This window comes from Oncorhynchus nerka, linkage group LG22 (assembly GCF_034236695.1).
Source record: "Oncorhynchus nerka isolate Pitt River linkage group LG22, Oner_Uvic_2.0, whole genome shotgun sequence".
NCBI classification, from domain to species: Eukaryota; Metazoa; Chordata; class Actinopteri; order Salmoniformes; family Salmonidae; genus Oncorhynchus; species Oncorhynchus nerka.
Window position 1 is genome coordinate 40,452,520 of NC_088417.1, and position 25,446 is coordinate 40,477,965.

At 41.7% G+C, this 25,446-nt stretch overlaps 1 protein-coding gene across 5 annotated transcripts in view; it reads right to left on the minus strand.

The window, feature by feature from the left end:
- Positions 1-20,605, minus strand: part of LOC115105167 (phosphatidate phosphatase LPIN2-like) — a 41,049-nt gene extending 20,444 nt beyond the window's left edge. For 2 of the 5 annotated variants that reach the window (XM_029626853.2, XM_029626852.2), the window contains exon 1: positions 20,343-20,603. The gene's annotated coding sequence lies outside the window, so the exon portion shown is untranslated. Of the gene's footprint in view, positions 1-20,342 lie in introns of all 5 variants that reach the window. The other 3 variants (XM_029626854.2, XM_029626856.2, XM_029626855.2) reach the window with 3 other exon arrangements.
- Between the last annotated feature and the right edge of the window lie 4,841 nt (positions 20,606-25,446).

Sequence of the window (25,446 nt, forward strand, 5' to 3'; positions counted from 1 at the left end):
TTCATTAGTAGATTTGGATAGAAAATACTAGTTTCTAAAACTGTTTGAATAATGTCTGTGAGTATAACATAACTTATTTGGTAGGCAAAACCCCGAGGACAAACCATCCAGGATTTTTGTTGTTGTTGAGGTGACTGTTTTCAATGAGATTTCTATGTGGATCTAGATTTCTACGGTACTTTGTTGCAGTTCCTATTGCCTCCACTAGATGTGAACAGTCTTTAGAAATTGGTTGATGTTTTTCCTTTGAGTAATGAAGAAGTAGCCATTTCCTATCTGGGTGGATAGCCAAGTGTACTGTTGTGATTGGTGCACGCGACCTGAAGCTCGCTCCACTTTCATTTGATCTGCTATTGAATGCAGTTTATCCCGTCTTAAACTTTATCGATTATTTACATTAAAAAAAGTTGGATTAAGAAAGTTGTTTGAAATGTTTGGACAAAGTTTACAGGTAACTTATTAGATCATGTGTAGTCATGTCGGGAGAGTTCAAACGGGTGTTTTTCTGAATCAAACGCACCAAATAAAATTGACATTTTGGAGCTATAACGACAGAATTAATTGAACAAAAGAACCATTTGTGATGTTTATGGGACATATTGGAGTGCCAACAGAAGAAGCTCTTCAAAGGTAAGGCATGAATTATACCGTTATTTCAGAGTTTTGTGTCAGGCCTGGCGGGCTGAAATATGATTGTCATTGTTTGCTTTCGCCATAAAGCTTTTTGAAATCTGACACGGTGGCTGGATTAACAAGTAAAGCTTTAATTTGGTATATTGCACTTGTGATTGTATGTATGTGAAATATTTCTAATAATTTAATTTGGCGCTCTGCCATGTCACCGGATGTTGTCAAATCGATTCAGATAATGGGATTTGATCCCTAAGTTTTAATGTTTGTGTCCAATGGCTGATGAGCACCGATACGTTTTATCTATAATTTCTGGTAGCAAAGGATTTGCCAGTAGAATGTCAATGTGATTCATGATTTTGTAATAGAGGTTGAGCAATTAGCGCCGATTTCAAGTTTCTAACAAATCTGTAATCTGTATTTTTGTACGCCGATTATGGCCGACTGGAGTGCATTTCCATGAGGAAACTACGTAGCGAGCGGAATACCTGTTACGCAAGTGCAGCAAAGAGCAAACTTAATTTATTAAAAAACAAATCAATCTTCACATAATCACTAGTTAATTAGACATGGTTGATATTATTACTAGGTTAACTAGCTTGTCCTGCGTTGCATATAATCAATACGGTGCCTGTTAATTTATCATCACAGCCCACTTCCCCAAACGGGGGATGATTTAACAAAAGCACATTTGCGAAAAAAGCACAATAGTTGCACGAATGTACCTAACCATAAACATCAATGCCTTTCTTAAAATCAATACACAGAAGTATATTCTTTTAAACCTGCATTTATAATTAAAAGAAATTCATGTTAGCAGGCAATATTAACTAGGGAAATTTGTGTCACTTCTCTTGTGTTCATTGCACACAGAGTCAGGGTATATGCAACAGTTTGGGCCGCCTGGCTAGTTGCGAACTAATTTGCCAGAATTTTACATAATTATGAAATAACATTGAAGGTTGTGCAATGCAACAGCAATATCTAGACTTAGGGTTGCCGCCCGTTCGATGAAATACGGAACGGTTCTGTATTTCACTGAAAGAATAAATGTTTTGTTTGAGATGATAGTTTCCAGATTTTACCATATTAAATTATTATTATTATATTATAATTAAGTCTATGATTTGATAGAGCAGTCTGACTGAGCGGTGGTAGGCGGCAGCAGGCTCGTAAGTATTCACCCAAACCTTACTGCGTTTGCCAGCAGCTCTTAGCAATGCATGCTTCACAGTGCTGTTTATGACTTCAAGCCTATCAACACCTGAGATTAGGCTGGCAATACAATAGTGCCTATTAGAACAACCAATAGTCAAAAGGTATACGAAATACAAATGGTATAGAGAGAAAGTCTACATAATTCCTATAATAACTACAACCTAAAACTTCTTAATGGGAATATTGAAGAACTGGGAATATTGAACCACCAGCTTGTATATGTTCTCATGTTCTGAGCAAGGAACTTAAACGTTCGTTTTTTTTAAATGGCACATATTGCACTTTTACTTTGTGTTTTTGCATTATTTAAACCAAATTGAGCAGGTTTCATTATTTATTTGAGATTAAATAGATTTTACTTATGTATTATATTAAGTTAAAATAAGTGTTCATTGAGTATTGTTTAAATTGTCATTAATTTGTGTGTACACACACACAAAAATCGTCTGGTTAATCGGTATCGGCTTTTTTTGGTCCTCCAATAATCGGTATCGGTCGACCTCTATTTTCTAAGTAAGATGTTGACATGATCAGTCCAATCAAAGCTACTGTAGATAACGTGATTTTACGTATTTAAAAATGACCTTGAGCCTTTCTTGGATGGGCACTTCTACTGTAACTCTAAGGCAGCACCCAAGGGGGCTTGAACTTTCTAGCTCTCCCTATAGATTTTTTGGTGATGTAGTGTCTCCATGAGTGAGAACACTAAGCCAATCACAGCGCAACTAGAGAATATTACCAACCCCTACGCTCTGTATTTTCCTCTGACTGCCCCTCCACCACAGAAAGTCCCGAGCTAGGCTGAAGCAGATGCATTTTGGAGCTGCCTTACTCAAGAAAAAAAAAGAAAAGAAAAAAAAGAGACCAATGCCGCTTTATTAACTCATAAAAATAAATATATCTATATATTTTTTTACATTGTTTGCAAACATACTGTATGTAACTCGTATTAATACCAAAATAGCATGCAAAACAGGCAAACAAGGAGGGGCTCAACACCCTTTGAATATGACCGGTGTCAGTAAACGTCGGGGAAAAAACTAAATAAATTCAGTCACCAACGCTCTAGATAACATGACAACAGCCTAACCAGCTCTGCTAGGGACAGTCTAATGGTCAGAGTGAGGTGTTCTCTGATTTGTGTCTGGAAGTAGCTAGCAAGCTAGCCAACTTTAGCCAGTTGGCTCGGCTGCAGAACACTCGGCTCAACCCTAATTCTCAACCAGAGCTTCCAATGTGCGCTCTGAACGCTCTAAGAGCGAAATGCTCTGGATTTACTAAAAGAACGAAAATCTGACAACTCCCAGAGCTCACTCTGGCACGAGTGAATTTTTAGAACACACCCATTATAACCACCTTCATTACAGAGGCCATCCTGGCATATGAACCTAAAATATTGAGTTCTTCATAGCCGACTGGTATAATACTCTGGGCTCATCCATTAACACCAGGTAAAACAAATCAAAATCATACATTCACTGTTTACCAGATTGTGTAGGCCTTAATGAGAGCAGAAAGGCATTGAAATATATTGAAAGTTGTAGAGGGATTGACTGAGTGTACAAAGCATTAAGAACACTTGCTCTTTCCATGACATGGACTGACCATGTGAATCCATTGAAAGCTATGATCCCTTATTGATGTCACTTGTTAAATCTACTTCAAATCAGTGTATATGAAGGGGACTGGTTAAAGAAGGATTTTTAAGTCTCGAGACAATTGAAACATGGATTGTGTACGTGTGCCATTCAGAGGGTGAATGGGAAGACAAAATATTTAAGTGCGGGGTATGGTAGTACGAGCCAGGCGCACTGGTTTGTGTACAGAACTGCATGCCACGCAGCTGGGTTTTTCACGCTCAACAGTTTCCCGTGTGTATCAAGAATGGTCCACCACCCAAAGAACATCCAGCCAACTTCACACAACTGTGGGAAGCATTGGAGTCAACATTGTCCAGCATCCATGTGGAATGCTTTCGACACCTTGTAGAGTCCATGCCTAAATGAATTGAGACCGTTTTGAGGGGAAAAAGGTGGGTGCTCAGTGTATATCTATACTGGGAAGGAAAGTAAAGCGGACACCTAGTCAGTTGCAAAACTGAATGCATTCAACCGAAATGTGTCTTCCGCATTTAACCCAACCCCTCTGAATCAGAAGTGCGGGGGCTGCCTTAATCGATGTCCACATCATCGGCACCAGGGGAGCAGTTGTTGGGGGTTAACTGCCTTGCTCAAGGGCAAAAACGGCAGATTTTCCCACCTTGCCGGCTGTGGGATTTAAACCAGTGACCTTTTGGTTACCGGCCCAACGCTGTTAACAGCTAGACTACCTGTCGCCCACTGTAGGGGCCTGTAAGGTCATATTGTCTTCTGATAATCGCATAATGCTGTCCGTGTAACTCTAATAACCTGATGGCACTTGTGTTGTTGGTAACAACAGCCTCAGCAAATATTTAGTTTTATCTGCTGCCCCATACAGTTTATAGACAAAGGGTTTATAGCAGTCCCTCGTGGCTGCAGCCCGGGCACAGATTACTGCTGTCTGCAGCACAGAGGTCAGTTAGGCCTATAGGCTGTGTCTAAAATGGCACCCTAATCCCTACGGTCCCTGGTCAAAAGTAGTGCACTATGAAGAGAAGTGCGCAATTTGGGACACATTCCTAAAACTGTGCTACAGTACGCAAAGTTCACTAATAAAAACCAAAAGCCAACAGTAACAGTGGCACTTCAAAAGCTATTTTGTTTGGGGAGGATTTTGCTGATCTGGATGCTTTTGGGCCCATTCACTTACATGTTCCACTGTAGAAGAGTGAATTGATGGATAAAAAAAATGCATGATGAACACATATAAAAAAGGTACACAGTACAGGGCACACAAACGCAGTAGAGGTCATTGCCAAGGCATAACTCCAAAACCTTTGCGTGTGGTATAGGAGAATGTGTTGAAACTGCACTCTTCATTAACACAAATGTAGGACACAGAATATGGCAAAATAACATAACTCCACAATAGCCATGTTTAAGTACAGGGCCAGATCCAGACATAAGAGGTCGCTTAGAACAACCCCTGGCAGCTAGGGGCCCGACCCCCCCCAAAAAAAAGTTTAGGAACTCAGTTCGGGTCTCAACTTACTATTGAGAGTAATTATAGCATAATACACGAGGAGCAATTTCAAAATGTGGTTGTGCATCAGCAGTTTGTTTGTACAAAAAGTACTGTAATTTCTGAACAGTTCATCCGATGTGGATGAAAATACCGCCAAATGAAAGCTGACAGTCTGCACTTAAACCCCACAGTCATTGTATTATGTAATATCTAAAGAGCTGGGGTACAAAGCCAAAACAACAAATGGTCACTTTTCCAATAATTTTGGAGCTAACTGTATATTTCACTTTTCTACCAACGGAGGCACTCAAAGCGCCCTACAGAGTAAGGGGGAGACTCACCTCATCCACCACCAATGTGCAGCACCCACCTGGGTGATGTACGTCCACCATTTTTGAACCAGAACGCTCACCACACATCAGATGGAGTGGTGAGGAGTGATATGCCAATTAGGAATGAGGGGGATGATTAGGTGGCCATGATGGAATGGGGCCAGGTTGGGAATTTAGCCATGACACCAGGGTTAACACTCCTACTCTTATGTGGGATTTTTTTTATGACCACAGAGAGTTAGGACACCCATTTAACGTCTCATCCGAAAGACAGCACCCTACGCAGGGCAATATCCTTAGACTAGAGGGAAGAGTGCCCCCTACAACCCTCCAACACCACTTCCAGCAGAATCTGGTCTACCATCCAGGGATCGACCAGGATCAACCCTGCTTAGCTTCAGAGGCAAGCCAGCAGTGGTATGCATGGTGATATTTTGCTGACATGTCAGCTAGGCTTGAGCGGTATACTGTATATACCGTATACCGGGGTATTAGGAAATAGCCACAGGATGGTTTTTCAATACGGTCAAATCAAATTTTATTGGTCACATACACATGGTTAGCAGATGTTAGTGTGAGCGTAGTGAAATGCTTGTGCTTCTAGTTCCGACAGTGCAGTAATATCTAACAATGACCTAATACACACAAATCTAAGTAAAGGGATTAAATAAGAATATGTACATAAAAATATATGGATGAGCGATGACCGAGCGGAATAGGCAAGATGCAATAGATGGTGTAGAATACAGTATATACACATGAGATGAGTAATGCAAGATATGTAAACATTAATAAAGTGACATTATTTAAGTGACTAGTGATCCATTTATTGAAGTGGCCAATGATTTTGAGTCTGTATGTAGGCAGCAGACTATCAGTTTAACAGTCTGATGGCCTTGAGAAAAAAAGCTTCTGTCTCTCGGTCCCAGCTTTGATGCACCTGTACTGACCTCGCTTTCTGGATGGTAGCGGGGTGAACAGGCAGTGGCTCGGGGGGTGTTTGTCCTTGATGATATTTTTGGCCTTCCTGTGCCATCGGGTGCTGTAGGTCTCCTGGAGGGCAGGTAGTTTGCCCCTGGTGATGCGTTGTGCAGACTGCACCACCCTCTGGAGAGCCTTACGGTTGTGGGCGGTGCAGTTGCCGTACCAGGCGGTGATACAGCCTGACAGGATGCTCTCAATTGTGCATCTGTAAAAGTTTGTGGGGGTTTTAGGTGATAAGTCACATTTCTTCAGCCTCCTGAAGTTGAAGAGGCGCTGTTGCGCCTTCTGCCCCACACTGTCTGTGATGTGTACGCCGAGGAACTTAAAACTTTCCATCTTCTCCACTGCTGTCCCGTCGATGTGGATAGGGGGGTGCTCCCTCTGCTGTTTCCTGAAGTCCACGATCAGATCACCTGTAGTTTGTCTCGTTGTTGTTGGTAATCAAGCCCACTACTGTTGTGTCGTCTGCAAACTTGATGATTGAGTTGGAGGCGTTCATAGCCACGCAGTCATGGGTGAACGGGGAGAACAGGAGGGGGCTGAGCACGCACCCTTGTGGGGCATGTGTTGAGGATCTGCGAAGTAGAGATGTTTCCTACCAATATCACTGTAACTAATTATTTGAAGTTTTTCTATAAATGTTCATATTTGTAGCTACTTTAAGTAAATACCTGCAGTCAACTTATGCAATATGTTAGAAGATAAAGCAGATTGCGTTCTTCATTTCACTTGTCACATTATTTTCCATTATGAAGCTTACCGTAGTTCCCCAGAACAGTTGAGCCAGTCACGTGTGTGTTTGTAAATAGCACAACTGGAGAAGTATTTGTATTGATTAAGGATCCCCAAGGCAGCAGCTTCTCTTCCTGGGGTCCAGCAACATTAAGGCAGTCATATTCATGACATTTCATAAGACATTAAGTGTGTTCCCTCAGGCCATTACTCTACTATCACATATCTACAATACAAAATCCATGTATACGTGTGTAGAGAGCATGTCCTATCATGTGTATGTGTGTCTGTGTGTCTCTTCACTGTGTATTTTTATCTGTTTTTAAAAAATCTGACTACTGCTTGCATCAGTTACCTGATGTGGAATTAGAGTTCCATGTAGCCATGGCTCTACGTAGTACTGTGCACCTCCAATAGTCTGTTTTTGACTTGGGGATTGTGAAGAGACCTTTGGAGACATGTCTTGTGGGGTAAGCATGGGTGTCCAAGCTGTAGTTTGAAACAGACACCTCGACGCATTCAGCATGTCAACATTCTTACAAAAACAAGTAATGAAGTCAATCGCTCATCCACTTTGAACCATGAGATTTACGTGCATATTATTAATGTGAGCTCTTCGTGTACATTTATGGGCCATGTTCTGAGCCAATTGTAATTCTGAGCTCCCTCTTTGTGGCACCTGACCACACAATTGAGCAGTAGTCCAAGTGTGACAAAACTAGGGCCTGTAGGACCTGCCTTTTTGATAGTGTTGTTAAAAAGGCAGAGCAGCGCTTCATTATGGACAGACTTATCCCCATCTTAGCTACTGTTGTATCAACATGTTTTGACCATGACCGTTTACAATCCAAGGTTACTCCAAGCAGTTTAGTCACCTCAACTTGCTTAAGTTCCACTGTAAATCCTGTGATATTAGGATCGGGCAGTATCCAGATTTTCATGTCAGCCACAAAAAACAATTGGGGGTTTTTCAAATTGGGGGTGAAAAAATCAAATATCTGATTCAATGCCAACTGTTCTATTTTATTATTAAAAAGTCTATATTTCAAGTTACAGCCTATTTCTTTCAACACTGATGGTTAAAGGCCCAATGCAGAACATTTTATATCAAAATCAAATAATTTCTGGGTAACAATGAAGAACCTTACTGTAATAGTTTTCCATTAAAAAAATTACAAAAAAAAGCTTCTAAGCAAAAACATATTTCTCAACAAAGAATTTTGTTAGGACTGTCTGGGAGTGGTCTTTGTTAGGACTAGGTGTTATTGGCAGACACATTTGGAACTCTGTTATTGGTCTATTCACCAATTTCCTACCTGGTGATGTCGCCAGGCAAGCGAAACACCCGCCCATGCAAACAGGATGATTAGAAGGTTCTGTGTACATTGTATTTTTAAAGGCAACTATCAGGAATTCACACTAATATGTTTTCCTCTTACACTTTTATAGTGTTAGTTTCATTAGCTATTGCACAATATGATAAACTACATTCAATTTTTTGGGGACCACATTGGGCCTTTAAACCTTATAGATTAATGGATAGGCCTATACAACACATTTTTCATGTTGTACCAAGTAGATGTTTCACTTTGGAATGACCTATCCACATTTTTTCAATTGGGTTACAAGCAATTCAATAAATTTCCTGTTAAGATATTCCAAAAATGAAATCGGACTTAGACGTACACATTAACTGGTTACAATATTGTAAATATAGAAATCATATATTTTGTTTAAATAAACAGAACACATTACCTGGAATGACATTCACTCTCACAGGTGGCCAAAAATAAACTGAAAGCCATGCCCCCAATAGGCTATGCCTCCAACTCTTCTGATAGGCTGCCGCCGCTACATTGCCCCCCACTGTGTAATGCGAATGCACATGAGGCGTTACAAGCAATTTAGAAGATTTCATTCAATAAAAACAAAATAAAAATCACACTGATCTGTCAAATTTGTTATTTGATTTCAGACAAATTTAATAGAATAGGTTGAATGAACCAAAGCCTAAATTTGGATTATAACAATCAGAAAAAGCACTTTAGATTAACAGTGCCATCCTACTTTTTATAGTGCATGTCAGAATTCTGGAGGATTCAGTTGGCTACACATCTGCTAGGTCAGAGACCTGCATGTACTAGTACAATGCCTAGGTTTGCAAAATTCTGGGAACGTTCAATAAATTCCCCCTTTTTTCAGAAATGAGAAGTAGAATTTCAGTAAAGCAGACATCAAATTAAGTTTGACGAGGAAACTAACAAAAAATCTCATGCACACACAGGAAGCCACTACATACTCTTGCTGAGCTCAGCTTATGTGAACTATAGAATGGCAAGACCAGACAACAGAGACTGTTAAAAATATATATTTAACTAGGCAAGTCAGTTAAGAACAAATTCTTATTTACAATGATGGCCTACCAAAAGGCAAAATGCCTCCTGCGGGGACGGGGGCCTGGGATTTAAAAAAATATAAATAAATACAATATAAATATAGGACAAAACACACATCACAACAAGAGAGACAACATAGCAAGGCAGCAACACATGACAACACTGCATGGTAGCAACACAACATAACATGGTAGCAGCACAAAACATGGTACAACCATTTTAAATGTGTCGCTTGCATGTGGAGGTATTTTTCTATCTGTGAGGCATTGCACCCATGGGACTGTATTCTATTTTGTGAATCAGAATATTCTGAGGTATGTTGCGGTCAACAACAATAAGCTCCTTCCAGAGTATCCTACTGGTGCTTGATGGTGTATTCAACTAACACATAAATACTCTTATCTGTTATCATCATAGACTCTCTGGCTGCTAGGATGATTAGAGAGAATCTTGGGTGGCGGTTAGCTTACAGTACAAAATCGGTCTTTCCCCGTCTACTGCTGGCACATTCTTCTACTGCTCCAAGTCCAAGTGGCCAGCAATGTGCTTTTCAATGATGGTGTGTTCAGTTCAACCAATTGAATGGCAAAACACTCCATCACACGTTGATAATAGTTAAAGCCACATTCTGTAAAATGCACACATCAAAGAGTGGGCACCAACAATAATGTAAACAATAGACTATAGAGCAAATGCATCCCATGACATTTCATTTTCAAGTGGAAATAGCACTTTACAGATTGTACAACACCTATCTAAAATGGAGTTGCACCCCATTTTGCCTGCAAATCAGCCTCAATTTGTCAGGCCATGGATGTTGGCCCATGTTGACTCCAATGCTTCCCACAGTTGTGTCAAGTTTGCTGGATGTCCTTTGGGTGGTGGACCATTCTTCATACACATGGGAAACAGCAGCGTAGCAGTTCTTGACACACTCAAACTACTACCATACCCCGTTAAAAAGGCACTTAAATATTTTGTCTTGCCCATTCACCCTCTGAATGGCAACCATACCCAATACATGTCTCAATTGTCTCAAGGCGTCTTTAACTTGTCTCCTCCTCTTCATCTACACTGATTAAAGTGGATTTAACCTCTTGGAGCTAGGGCTGAATACTGCCCCCTTTGGAGGAAGTGCATGCCCATAGTAAACTGAAAATATTTTTCCCCAAAATTGAGAATATATGCATATAATAATTATTATTGAATAGAAAACACTCTAAAGTTTCTAAAACCGTTTAAATTATGTCTGTATGTAAAGCAGAACTCTCAGGGCAGCCTTTCTCCCAAACTCTCTCTTGTCAAGAGAAAAGTTGGGTCAACTTTGACGTCATCGCCCCCACCCTTCCCAGGCAGCTACCGATCTGAGAACAGTATGTATTTGTTCAGCGCGATGGCTGCTTTCAAATGGCGCGTTCATTGTGAGAATCCCGCGGGCCCTCGTCGTTTGGCGGGCAAAAATGCTCGGGTCACTCTCAAATACATGCACTCTATTGCGCGCGGCCGATTTGGGGAACGTTCTTTTCCAAGATACACCAATTGAAGCCGGTTTGTCTGTTCGCGCTGATCATTGTTTTACATGTTAAAAACATCATAAAGCTCGATTCTGCACATAGTTTGACCAGTTTAGTCGACATATAATATGTAAATTTGAAGTTTTGATGCGCAAGAGTGCGGGACCAGAAGTCATTTTGGGTGCATTTCAGCTGAAGCTGTTAGCATATGCTAATACAGAGACACACAACGTGAAACCAAACGATGTATTGGGTAAGTATGACTCCTTCTACATCTTCTGATCGAAGAACATCAAAGGTAAGGGAATATTTATGTGGTTATTTTGGGTTTCTGTGGACTTCAAACGTAGAGGAGACATACTGCTAATATCTGAGCGCCGTCTCATTGTATAGCCCAGTGAACGATTTCTGTAACATTAAAAATAAATGTAATACAGCGGTTGCATTAAGAAGAAGTGTATCTTTGTAACTATATATAGAACATGTATATTTAGTCATGTTTATTGCTTGTTATCTGACGTTATCTGTCGGAGCTATCATCATTTCTCCGGACATTTGAGTAGCATTTTTTGAAATGTCGTCATTGTAAACAGAGATTTATGGATATAAATGGCATATTATTGAAAAAAAATTAAATGTACTGTGTAACATGTAATATTACTGTCATCTGATGAAGATTTTCAAAAGGTTAGTGAATTATTTATTTTTTAATCCTACTTTTAAATTTTATATTTTCTGGAACAAAATGGCTGCCGCTTGTCTTTTGTTTCGGTGGTGATCTAATATAAATATGTGCTATGTTTTCGCCGTAAAACATTTTAGAAATCTGACTTGCTGGGTAGATGAACAAGGTGTTTATCTTTCATTTGAGCTATTGGACTTGTTAATGTGTGGAGGTTAAATATTTCTAAGAATATTTTTTTGCATTGTGCGTTATGGTAATGAGCTTGAGCCGTAGTCACGATCCCGGATCCGGGATGGGGAGCATCAAGATTAACAGGTGACAGGTTCATAGCTTCCATCTGGATTCACATGGTCAGTCTGTCATGGAAAGAGCAGAGGTGTGTTCGAATACTCATACTAACCACACTATGTGACATAAATTGAGTATGTAGTATGCTAATCAGTCATAGTATGGATATAGTTAGTATGCCAAAAGTTCCCGGATGTCGTACTACATTCGCCAAATAAGAAGTATACAAGTAATGCACACTATTTCCGTGCTTTTAGGGCACATAATGCAATTCTTCAGAAATGGGCGTGGCTTCACAGCGTTTTCAAATTTTAAGAAAAGTGCGGAAAATATTCAGCCGAAGTCCGACGAGAGTGGATACAAATTCGTTGCTTTAACTCAACATTATTAAAATGTTGAGTAATGTAATAAACTAATGACTTCTCAAATAAATTGCGTTACACGTTATGTTGGCTGACGATTTGTTAGCTAAACTATCCTTACGAACAGCATATCATTACAGCAGTATGTACCGGGTATTTTAGCTACCTACTGTGACGTTAACTGGATACTAATACATCGAACTTGCCAGTATATTTACTTTATGCTAACTACCTACCCAACGTTTATTGACTTGATTATTCACAGCTTAGCTAAGTGGTATAGTGGTTTGGGTGTGTTCGTAAATTCACTCTGGCTATCTACTCCGATTTCAGAGCACTCTCGTCTGACCGTGCCAGAGCACAGAATAACTGATGAATTTACGAACACTCAACACCCATTGAATATGGCCGGTTTCACTAAACGTCAGGAAAAAAAAGCATAATTTAATTGCCAGCAGCACATTTACAGTCACCAATGCTCTGGATAGCATGAAAGCTGCCTAACCAGCTCTGCTAAGGCAAGTAAAATGGTCAGAGTGAAGTGTTCTCTCATTTGTGTCTGGAAGTAGCTAGCAAGTTAGCTTGGGTGCTTGACTGCCGTTGGGCGGTCAGAACGCTCGGATCAACCCTACTCCTCGGCCAGAGCATCCAGTGTGCGCGCTGAACACCGAGCGAAACAACCGAATTTACGAAAGGACAATCTGTCAACGCCCGGAATTCACAAACACCCAGAGCGCACTCCACATTAAATTTACGAACACACCCGAAATCTAGCTAGTAATTACTTATGCTAACAAGCTAGCAAGAGGTTCCATAGCAACAGCATCAACTTCCAGTAGACAGGCGAAGAGCTCGTACGATCAACTGAAAGGATACAGCGCATTTACAGTATACTAAAATGAACTAATATTATGTAGTACATACTTAATGAGTATTTGTGTATGTATGTAGTATACAGTATGTTAGTATGGGTATTCGAACACAGCTCAGGTGTTCCTAATGTTTTCTACGCTCAATGTATATCATACTGCATCTGTAATGCTCAAGGAATGACATTCATGAGAGCAACATTACTTTGATTTAAAGCAATATAATTTGTTTACAAAGTATCTAATGAAAACAATAACATAAAACAATCAAGTATTATATGTCCTTAGTATTTATGACAAGATCTTATTCATCAATTCACGGGGTATACTATTAATTATAAAAAATTAGACTGTGGAAATATTAAGGTTACTTGCGTAACCCGTTTTCTGATATTACAAGTGAGATCTCACTACGGGATTTACCAGTGTTCACATTGGCAGTTTGAAGTGACTCAAATAATTTATTTGCTTATCCGATTCTAATCTGTTATTTTTCTTGAATAGCCAAAAAGCACATGGAATCGGATATTTCAAGCCACATTTAAAACCACTTTCGTAGTTGGTTTGAAGTCTGATACAAATCTGATTCCTGGCCATGTGACTTGTGTCTGAACGGTAAAATCTGATCTATTTGCCCGCGTGATTTTAAGACTGTTATTCAGCATATCTTGTTGCTTGCTAGCTACTCTGTTGACAGTTTGACAAGAGCATGTGGTAGCTAACTAGCTTGTTAATCATTTACAAACAAATTTGTGAATGTGCTAGAAAGCTAAACAGCTACCTAGCTAGCTAGTTGACTTTTGTAGCTAGCCAAAAAGGACTCATTTTGAAAGTTGGATCATTTTATCCTTTGAGGATTTAAAAAAAGGGTTCTTACCCTATGATTTTGAACATTCAAAGCAACTGGGAAATGTCAATGGCAGGCATTGTTGTCACCTTAGCTTGCTACATTAGAAAGGGAGATACCTCATCAGTTGTTCAACTGAAAGCATTCAACTGAAATGTGTTTTCTGCATTTAACCCAACCACCTGTCAATCAGAGCCATAATCGAGCCATAATCGACATCCACGTCGTCGGCACCCGGGGAACCAGTGGGTTAATTTCTCTAGGGTAGGGGGCAGCATTCAGAATTTTGGATGAAAAGCATGCCCAAATTAAACTGCCAGCTACTCGGGGCCCAGAAAACACAAACGTTTCCAAAACTGTTAAAATAGTGTCCGAGTATAACAGAACTGATTTGGCAGGCGAAAACCTGAGAAAAATCCATTCAGGAAGTAGTTTTTTTTGTTGGTTTTGTAGTATTCTATTCAATGCCATTACAGTATCCATTGACTTAGGACTCAAATTGCAGTTCCTATGCCTTTCACTAGATGTCAACAGTATTTAGAACGTTACGTCCCTACTTAGTTTCAGGATTGTATTCTGAAGAATTAGGGAGTAAGAGCAGTCTGAATGAGTGGACGCTGCCGTGTAAACAGAGCTTTTTCATGCGCAATCCCAAGAGCGCGCCTTTCTTGTTTACCTTTTATATTGACAACGTTATAGTCCGGTTGAAATATTAACGATTATTTAGGCTAAAAACAACCTGAGGATTGAAAATAAACTAGTTTGACATGTTTCTATGAACTTTACGGACACAATTTGGATTCTTTTGTCTGCCTGTTTTGATTGCGTTTGAGCCTGTGGATTACTGAAGAAAAAGCGAACAAAACCGAGGTTTTTGAATATAAAGAGACTTTATCGAACAAAAGGAACATTTATTAAGTAAATGCATGTCTTCTGAGTGCAACCATATGAAGATCATCAAAGTTAAGGGATTAATTTTCTCTATTTCTGACTTGTGTAACTCTTCTACTTGGCTGGTTATTGTGTGTAATTATTTGTCTGCTGGGCAATGTTCTCAAATAATCGTAAGGTATGCTTTCACCGTATAAAAAAAAAAATCTGACACAGTGGTTGGATTCACAAGAAGTTCATCTTTAAACCTATATAAAATATGTTTTGTTTTCTGAATTTTTATAATAACCATTTCTGTATTTGAATTTGGTACTCCGCAATCTCACTGGATGTTGGCCAGGTGGGACGCTAGCATCCCAGATACTCTAGAGAGGTTAACTGCCTTGCTCAGGGGCAGAACAGATTTTTACCTTGTCAGCTGGGTATTCGATCCAGCAACCTTCCGGTTACTGGCCCAACGCTCTAACCACTATGCTACCACCACCAATAAATCAGCCTACACTGTACACCAATGCACACACACCCGCCATTACTATGATAACTAGTGTATCCTTGTCAGCAAATGACAAGTCTGAACACACAAATCCGATTTGGTCACTTGTAACTTGCTGTTTGGACAGTCAATAGTCCAAAACAGATTTGCAAAACAGAACTAATTTGAGCATTAAGGCCTGCAGTGTGAACAAGGCTTAAGTAACTCAAATAACTAATCATACACATGTCAGAGACAGACAGGTCAAGTGGCAAATGAAGGAGCCCCTCTCATACTAACGCAACACTAGTCTGCCCTCTAGTCATTCTCGATCATGCCAAACTTCCTCACTCTTGCAAGTAGGTTAATGTGGTGAGATATTGCACTCATAGAGAACCGGGGTTACGCAAGTAAACGTAAGTTCTCTTTCAATTATTTGTTTCAATATCTCACCGTGCGACATGGCCAACTCCCATATCGGACATGCTCTCCGAAGCCAGGCAGTTATAACTATCAGCCATCAGAGGCCCAGACATTGAGGACAGCATGCGCCAAAGACGCAGTGACATCTAGCCGGTAGTACCTCATAATAGTATGAGGGGATGCCCAACAAGCCATATCACAAACCTCCTTTAAGAAGATGCGCTTAAAAGTTCCCAAGAGGTAGCTATAATTCTGGCGGAGTGAGCCCTCATGCCTTGAAATCAATGTCTTCATATTATAGGCAAATGTACTAGACAAACGGTGGAGTTGCTCCTCTTCCGAAGAAGGGAAAGGCAGCAGGTGGAATGCCATAATCTCCAAGGCACCACAATTGTAATTGCCACTGACCTTCGCTTGTTTCCCAACCCCGCCTTTATGCCTAACTTTGGAAAAGCCCTGGGCAAACTGTAGGCACGAATGGTGAACTGACAGTGCATGTAGTTCACTCACTTGCTTTGCAGATGTAAGGGAGAACAGTAAAGTGGTCTGAAAGGAGAGATATTGGCATGGTGATATCCCTGAGTGGTTTCCTTCCTCTCCGGCAACTGAGAAAAGGAAGGATGCCTGAATCTTTGTAGTGACTGCGTGTAGTATTGATACACCATCCAAAGTGTAATTAATAACTTCACCATGCTCACGGGTATATTCAATGTCTACATTTTTATTTTTTGGCTGATTTCTTTAGATTTTCCCATGATGTCAAGCAAAAAGGCACTGAGTTTGAAGGTAGGCCTTGAAATACATCCACAGGTACACCTCCAATTGACTCAAATTATGTCAATTAGCCTATCAGAGGCTTCTAAAGCCATGACATCCTTTCCTGGAATTTTCCAAGCTGTTTGAAGGCACACTCAACATAGTGTATGTAAACTTCTGACCCACTGGAATTGTGATACAGTGAATGCAGTCTCCCACCAAATGTATAGGCAATCAAGCCGTAATGCGGAACTTCTACGATACAGATTGAATAGAGCCCTTAATCCTCCTGCCCCGGATGATTCAACTAGAGCCGGGTGGAGAGCCTTGGCAAGGAGAGCACTCAGGGGTAGAGTGGATTCCCTCGGTCTTCCTTGAGAGCAAACGTTTGAGAATGGATCACTGCACAAAGGGAAGGGGTCTAGGAGCATAGATGTGCCTCTCCCCCATTGTCTTTGTTCCACTCTAGATGGGTTTGCCCAGAACACGGGGTGAACTGTTGGCTGCGCCTCTCTGCCACAGGGGGCACTGTTGGCCCCTATTTGGGGGATCCAAACTGTAATGTGGATGTCTGCTGCGTCACTGGGAGCTTCCCTTGGCAATTCACTGGCACCAGGGCTTTCCCTCTCCCTGCCACAGCCTCTTTTTTTCTTCTTTTTTTTACAAGTTCTCACTTCTGCCAAATGGCGCCGACAGCCTGCAAGGCACAGCCTTGAATGGTGCCCCTACCCCTTGAGGCTCAGTGGTTGAGTTCTGTGACCACACAGATATCATTCCAAAGGTCTGGTTTAGGCCTGCCGATAGATGATGCATATCTAGCTAATTAGCCTGGTAAGCCAGAAGTAGGGACGTAACGTTCAACGCCCATCCAGAACGTGTGGCAGACGCGTAGACCTTTTGGCAGATGGATGCAGAGCCTTGTTCCGTCTTACCAGGGAGAGAAGTGCCTGTTAGTGACAGGGTACTGGGGTTGAGGTGCTTGGCCATTGACGGCTCGACCATCGGTGATTTGCTCCTACATATCCTTGACATTCATGCTGGCAAAAAGTCTTGTTTGAACCTTGCTGGTCAAGCATTTGTCCCAATTGTGTTTGGCTTCCGCCACGCAAGTTTGGGGGGAGTTGCTTGCCTTGGACGGTGCGAGAGGGGAGTTTCCTCACGTCGTACCAGTCCCTCTTCGACTGAGGGTGTTAGCAGCAAAATCCCCACAATAGATGCATGATTTGGGGTCGTCGAACACTGCTTCTAAGTCTTCAGTATCCAGGTAGACGATACACAGTGGGTGCGTGTCCTTGCCTGATATGGTTGCTCTGCATGTGCAGGTGCTGGGCCAAGGGCCGAGGCCTTGCTCTGTACCCCTTGGGCTGAACTAACAGGCTCCATGGCTCCAAAAAACAGTTAATCCGAGAACAAAATTAATTGTAACTAGCATTCGCCACTTGGGCTAGTAGCCTAGCACAAATTAAAGGAAGTTAGCACTATGTTGGTCATGCAGCGAACACAAGCGTGGCTCTCAACAAATAAAAGTGAAGCTTGGATGATCGGTCTCATCAACAAGCCACAGTAGTGGGTTGAACTTTACCTGAATACGATTGGAAATGAAGTATCTTGGCCAGGTCGCAGTTGCAAATGAGAACTTGTTCTCAACTACTTACCTGGTTAAATAAAGGTGGAAAAAAATGAATGTTGAAAGTTCCATTTTTTATTCTAAAACTGCCAAAAAATTGGTTGTTAGCTTCAACTTGTCTTCTATCAAGAGGACAACTTGTAGAAGACAGACAGCTACATTTTGGATTGTTGCATTTTGCTTCAAGTGGGTCGCCAACGTGGAAAGGTAAACGCAACACTATTTTGTTAATCACTCATATTGATTAGGGATGCATCGATATCCAGTGCAGTTATCTACCCACCTTGTTCCTTTCTTTTAGCATGTGCATGTAGTAAGTACACCATCATGCTTTCAGGATATGTGTCTTTTCAGATCGCACAATGATTGCTTAGTTGTGGATACTACATCACCGCACTCCCTCTCTTACTCTTGGTCCTCATCTTTGTAAGCCACCTTGAATTTGCACCTGTGTGTTTTATCAGTTTCTTTATGAAAATATTTTGCAAACTCCATGGCAGTAGCTAAAGGGGCTATAGCAGTGTAACAGTATAGCTTTCGTCCCTCTCCTTGCCCCTACCTGGGCTCGAACCAGGGACCCTCTGCACACATCGACAACAGTCTCCCGCAAAGCATCGTTACCTATCGCTCCACAAAAGCCACAGCCATTGCAGAACAAGGGAACAACTACTTCAAGGTCTCAGACCGAGTGATGTCACCGAGTGATGTCACCGATTAGTGTGCACCCCGTTAACTAGCTAGCCATTTCACACCGGTTACAGCAGCAAAATCTATACAAGTAGACTACAAATGCATGCTGGGCCGGGCATGCACTGAGCTCGTGAAGTGACCCCTACTGGAGAGAAATTGGAGCGGGCGAGAAGGCTAATGGCGCTCCAGCCTTTGGGAATCTCGCTCCAGTCAAATTGGGGACGCTCTGCTCCCACATACTCTGTGTATTGAATTAGCTAAAGACAGTGGTCTAGATTCTAGGAGGCTGCAGAAACAGGGGAAGAAACAAATCAGTTGCTTTGTTAATTTAACTTAAAACGAATCACGACCCGACATAGTATATTAACACTGACAAGGGTTGGCTTTTAATTGACTCTCAAATCCATGTATCGTGTGAGGCAAGTGACTTATAGAGAGCCAGCCCTGACTTCTCCATGCCATTGGAGTTCGAAAATGAGAGCAAGAGTTCAAAGTCCAACAACCTCCAGCGCAGTATGACAAAATCAACAGTACAAAACCAATGATATTAAACTGTTCTAAGCAATTGATCGTGTCATTGGCTATAAAGTTGTATACTAACATCACCAATCTGAGGTCAAAGGGATGTGTAAGTAGTAACACATCCTGTCCACATCTCGGAAAGTAGCATAATATAAATTCATTTTAATAGTTCACCTAATTTCCGTAGCGTAGATGATTCTACAAGTGTAGAAACCGCTGTGAAATATATTTTCAATAACCGAAAGTAAAAAAAGACAAACTACTGGAAGCATAGAAAAAGAGCAAATATGACACATCTAACACTTCTTAAACATGCTTTCAATGAGAATGACATAGTTCTCATTTCTATTTGAATTTGGTCAGTTCACCCAAAATCTTACATATTGCAGTTCTTTAAATAATGATGGCAAAAATTATTCTATTGAATCTAGGGTTATAGTAAATGAAGCAAATCCACAGATTATTGGAACGATCACATATTGATCGCTAGTTTAACCATTTTGGGAGACTAAAAATGCTCGTATTCACAATTGAAACGGGAATTCTAGAAATAGTTAACACTGACAAGTAGTTTCCATAGTGACTGTGCAGCAGCACCTTAATTTGTCCTCCCTATTCGGAGTAAGATTGTGTGATATTTAGCTGTGGTGATATTCACATTTCCTGAAATTGCGTTATTATCTATGGCCACGCTTTACACTTCATGCGCCAGGACAGAAACTAGAGACAAGCCTACCCTAACCTACACATATGCATGTATATTAAATTAGCCAACCATTTAGAACTACAGGAGCGAAAGCTCGCAGAAGCTGGTCGTCAGAAGTCCTAAAAAAACATTTCCTTATAGCTTCATACAGCAGCATAAAGCCAATACTGTGTTGCCCTACATAGCCCAGTCAAACGTGAGCTTCACACCAAAGGCTCTATGAAAAACCTACTGTTTCTCAGAAAACTGGAGCTTATCAACTTCACCGGTGAGAGTAGTACTTGTATACGTACCGTTTGCAGACAGTCATTTGCCAGCCGGTATCCCTAATTTGTCACGGTCGTATCTCCTCAAAAATCGCAGCTCACTTCAGCTCGACATTGAATCGTCTCGCGGCACTATGATCTGACCATGTGACCAGGTAAACCGCTCTTCCACGTGATACAACGTTATAGTCAAAGATGATGGATAAATAAAGATATCACACTCAGTCCGTTTAACATTAAAAACTGTAAGTTCCGGTCTGCTTAACGGGGTGTCTCTCCCATAGGCAACAATGTATTACAGCTGGGTCTGGTCCCGCAAATACCGAAAGTATTCTGGGCTGGTTCTGGTCTGTTTGACACTGGGCACATACGTCAATTCAACGTCTATTCCAAATTGGTTCTACGTCATTTCATTGGCATGGCGTGAAAACAACGTTGATTCAACCAGTATGTGCCGCATGTGTTAATTCATTGACTGTATATGAATCACAAAAACGAGGGAGTGGGATGTCTCGCTTCCTCTTCCAAATCGGTTTTTGACCAATATCATGTTACACACTGATTCACTCTGGTGTCAGAATGCGCTCTGGGCGTGTGTAAATTAGGTGCATTGTCAGATTGTCCGTTCGTAAATTCCGTGTATTTCGCCCTCGGAGCTCACACTGGACGCTATGGCCGAGGAGTTGTGTTGATCCGTTTGCTCTGACTTCATAACGGCAATCAAGCAGCCAAGCTAACTGGCTAAAGTTGGCTAGCTATTTCCAAACACAAATGAGAAAACAACTCTGAACATTTAACTCGCCCTAGCAGAGCTTGTTAGTGTGTTCATGTTATCAAGAGGGTTAGTGCCTTTAACTGTGTTAATGGCAACAAATTAATAAAAACATTTTGCCAATGTGTACTTACACATGTCATAACAAACAGGGTTTGGGCATTCATCAATTATTCAGCGCTCTGGCACTCTCAAACCAGAGTGCTTTGAAATCGGAGTAGATTGCCAGGGTGAGTTTAAGAACACACCCTTACTCTGGCCGTGTATTTATCAATAAAACATCACAAAACGGTGCAAACAGAAAGTTTGATTTGGCTGGGGGGGGGGGGGGGGGGGGGCAAGAAGACCCCAGCTCCATTAAAACCATTGACAACTAACTACATGCCGTTTTCAAGGGATTGTTAAATAAATGTTATAACTATGTGGTTTTAATATAATCACCTCTTAAAGAACACAGTCCGAACCACAGGAGGCTGGTTGCACCGTAATTGGGGAGAACGGGCTCGTGGTAATGGCTGGAGAGGAATGGGTTGAATGGTATCAAATACATCAAAAACATATTTATTTTTATTTCACCTTATTTAACCAGGTAGGCAAGTTGAGAACAAGTTCTCATTTACAATTGCGACCTGGCCAAGATAAAGCAAAGCAGTTCGACACATACAACAACACATAGTAAAACAAACATACAGTCAATTATACAGTAGAAAAATAAGTCTATATACGATGTGAGAAAATGAGGGAGGTAAAGGCAAAAAAAGGCCATGGTGGCGAAGTAAATACAATATAGCAAGTAAAACACTGGAATGGTAGATTTGCAGTGGAAGAATGTGCAAAGTAGAAATAAAAAGAATGGGGTGCAAAGGAGCTAAATAAATAGATACAGTAGGGGAAGAGGTAGTTGTTTGGGCAAAATTTTAGATGGGCTATGCACATGTGCAGTAATCTGTGTGCTACTCTGACAGCTGGTGCTTAAAGCTAGTGAGGGAGATAAGTGTTTCCAGTTTCAGAGATTTTTGTAGTTCGTTACAGTCATTGGCAGCAGAGAACTGGAAGGAGAGGCGGCCAAAGGAAGAATTGGTTTTGGGGGTGACCAGAGAGATATTCCTGCTGGAGCGCATGCAACAGGTGGGTGCTGCTATGGTGACCAGCGAGCTGAGATAAGGGGGGACTTTAACTAGCAGGGTCATGTAGATGACCTGGAGCCAGTGGGTTTGGCGACGAATATGAAGGGCCAGCCAACGAGAGCATACAGGTCGCAGTGGTGGGTAGTATATCGGGCTTTGGTGACAAAACAGATGGTACTGTGATAGACTGCACCAATTTATTGAGTAGGGTATTGGAGGCTATTTCGTAAATGACATCGCCGAAGTCGAGGATCGGTAGGATGGTCAGTTTTACGAGGGTATGTTTGGCAGCATGAGTGAAGGATGCTTTGTTGCGAAATAGGAAGCCAATTCTAGATTTAACTTTGGATTAGAGATGTTTGATGTGAGTCTGGAAGGAGAGTTTACAGTCTAGCCAGACACCTAGGTATTTGTAGTTGTCCACATATTATAAGTCAGAACCGTCCAGAGTAGTGATGCTGGACAGGCGGGCAGGTGCAGGCAGCGATCGGTTGAAGAGCATGCATTTAGTTTTACTTGTATTTAAGAGCAGTTGGAGGCCACGGAAGGAGAGTTGTATGGCATTGAAGCTCGTCTGGAGGGTTGTTAACACAGTTTCCAAAGAAGGGCCAGAAGTATACATAATGGTGTCGTCTGCGTAGAGGTGGATCAGAGACTCACCAGCAGCAAGTATCATTGATGTATACAGAGAAGAGAGTCGGCCCAAGAATTGAACCCTGTGGCACCACCATAGAGACTGCCAGAGGCCCGGACAACAGGCCCCCCGATTTGACACACTGAACTCTATCAGAGACGTAGTTGGTGAACCAGGGGAGGCAATCATTTGAGAAACCAATGCTATCGAGTCTGCCGATGAGGATGTGGTGATTGACAGAGTCGAAAGCCTTGGCCAGGTCAATGAATACGGCTGCACAGTATTGTTTCTTATCGATGGCGGTTAAGATATCGTTTAGGACCTTGAGCGTGACTGAGGTGCACCCATGACCAGCTCTGAAACCAGATTGCATAGCGGAAAAGGTGCGGTGGGATTTGAAATGGTCGGTAATCTGTTTATTGACTTGGCTTTCGAAGACCTTAGAAAGGCAGGGAAAGATAGATACTGTATAGGTCTGTAGCAGTTTGGGTCAAGAGTGTCCCCCCCTTTGAAGAGGGGGATGACCGCAGCTGCTTTCCAATCTTTCGGAATCTCAGACGACACGAAAGAGGTTGAACAGGCTAGTTATAGGGGTTGCAACAATTTCTGCAGATAATTTTAGAAAGAAAGAGTCCAGATTGTCTAGCCTGGATGATTTGTAGGGGTCCAGATTTTGCAGCTCTTTCAGAATATCAGCTGACTGGATTTGGGAGAAGGAGAAATGGGAAAGGCTTGGGCGAGTTGCTGTGGGGGGTACACATTGGAACGCAGAGCTTTCAAAAGATGAGTCACTTCCGGATTGGATTTTTCTCAGGCTTTCGCCTGCAATATCAGTTCTGTTATACTCACAGATATTTTTACAGTTTTGGTAACTTTAGAGTGTTTTCTATCCTAAGCTGTCAATTATATGCATTTTCTAGCATCTTGTCCTGACAAAATATCCCGTTTACTACGGGAACGTTATTTTTCCAAAAATGAAAATACTGCCCCCTAGTCACAAAAGGACAGATTTAATATTGCAGGTGGAAACCTGAGGAAAATCCAACCCAGACGTGCTGTTTTTTCTGAAAGCTCTCTGTTCCATTGACTGCCTTCGCTCCATTTAACGGGATATCAACCAGATTCCTTTTCCTATGGCTTCCACATGTTGTGAACAGTCTTTAGACATAGTTTCAGGCTTTTATTTTGAAAAATGAGCGAGAAAGATCACATCGCGTCATTGTATGGCTGGGTGCCAGCAGCGTTTTGCATGTGCAACAGCTTGGAGCAGACATTTTCTCTCTCTCTCCTATTGAATTTGGCGCTCTGCAATTCAGCGGATGTTGACGGAAATGATCCCACTAACGGGATGGGTGCATCAAGAAGTTTAAGACGGTGAGGAAGGTCAATATCCTTCCAGGATACCCGGGCCAGGTCGATTAGAAAGGCCTGTTCGCTGAAGTGTTTCAGGGACTGTTTGACAGTGATGAGTAGAGGTCGCTTGACCGCTGACCCATTACGGATGCAGGCAATGAGGCAGTGATCGCTGAGATCTTGGTTGAAAAGAGCAGAGGTGTATTTAGAGGGCAAGTTGGTTAGGATGATATCTATGAGGGTGCCCGTGTTTACGGCTTTGGGGTGGTACCTGGTAGGTTCATTGATAATTTGTGTGAGATTGAGGGCATCAAGCTTAGATTGTAGGATAGCTGGGGTGTTAAGCATGTTCCAGTTTAGGTCACCTAGCAGCATGAGCTCGGAAGATAGATGGGGGGGGGAGATCAGTTCACATATAGTGTCCAGAGCACAGCTGGGAGCAGAGGGTGGTCTATAGCAGGTGGTCTATAGCAGGTGGCAACAGTGAGACTTGTTTTTAGAAAGTTGGATTTTTAAAAGTATAAGTTCAAATTGTTTGGGTACAGACCTGGATAGTAGGACAGAACTCTGTAGGCGTTCTCTGCAGTAGATTGCAACACCACCCCCTTTGGCCTTTCTATCTTGTCTGAAAATGTTGTAGTCAGGGATGGAGATTTCAAAGTTTTTGGTGGTCTTCCTAAACCAGGATTCAGACACGGCTAGGACATCCGGGTTGGCAGAATGTGCTAAAGCAGTGAATAAAACAAACTTAGGGAGGAAGTTTCTAATGTTAACATGCATGAAACCAAGGTTATTACGGTCATCAAAAGAGAGTGCCTGGGGAATAGGAGAGGAGCTAGGCACTGCAGGGCCTGGATTCACCTCTCCATCACCAGAGGAACAGAGGAGGAGTAGGATAAGGGTACGGCTAAAAGCTATGAGAATTGGTCGTCTAGGACGTCCGGAACAGAGAGTAAAAGGAGGTTTCTGGGGGCGATAAAATAGCTTCAAGGTATAATGTAGAGACAAAGGTATGGTAGGATGTGAATACAGTGGAGGTAAACCTAGGCATTGAGTGATGATGAGAGAGATATTGTCTCTAGAAACATAATTGAAACCAGGTGATGTCATCGCATGTGTGGGTGGTGGAACTAATAGGTTGGATAAGGTATAGTGAGCTGGACTAGAGGCTCTACTGTGAAATAATCCAATAAACACTGACCAGAACAGCAATGGACAAGGCATATTGACATTAAGGAGAGGCAA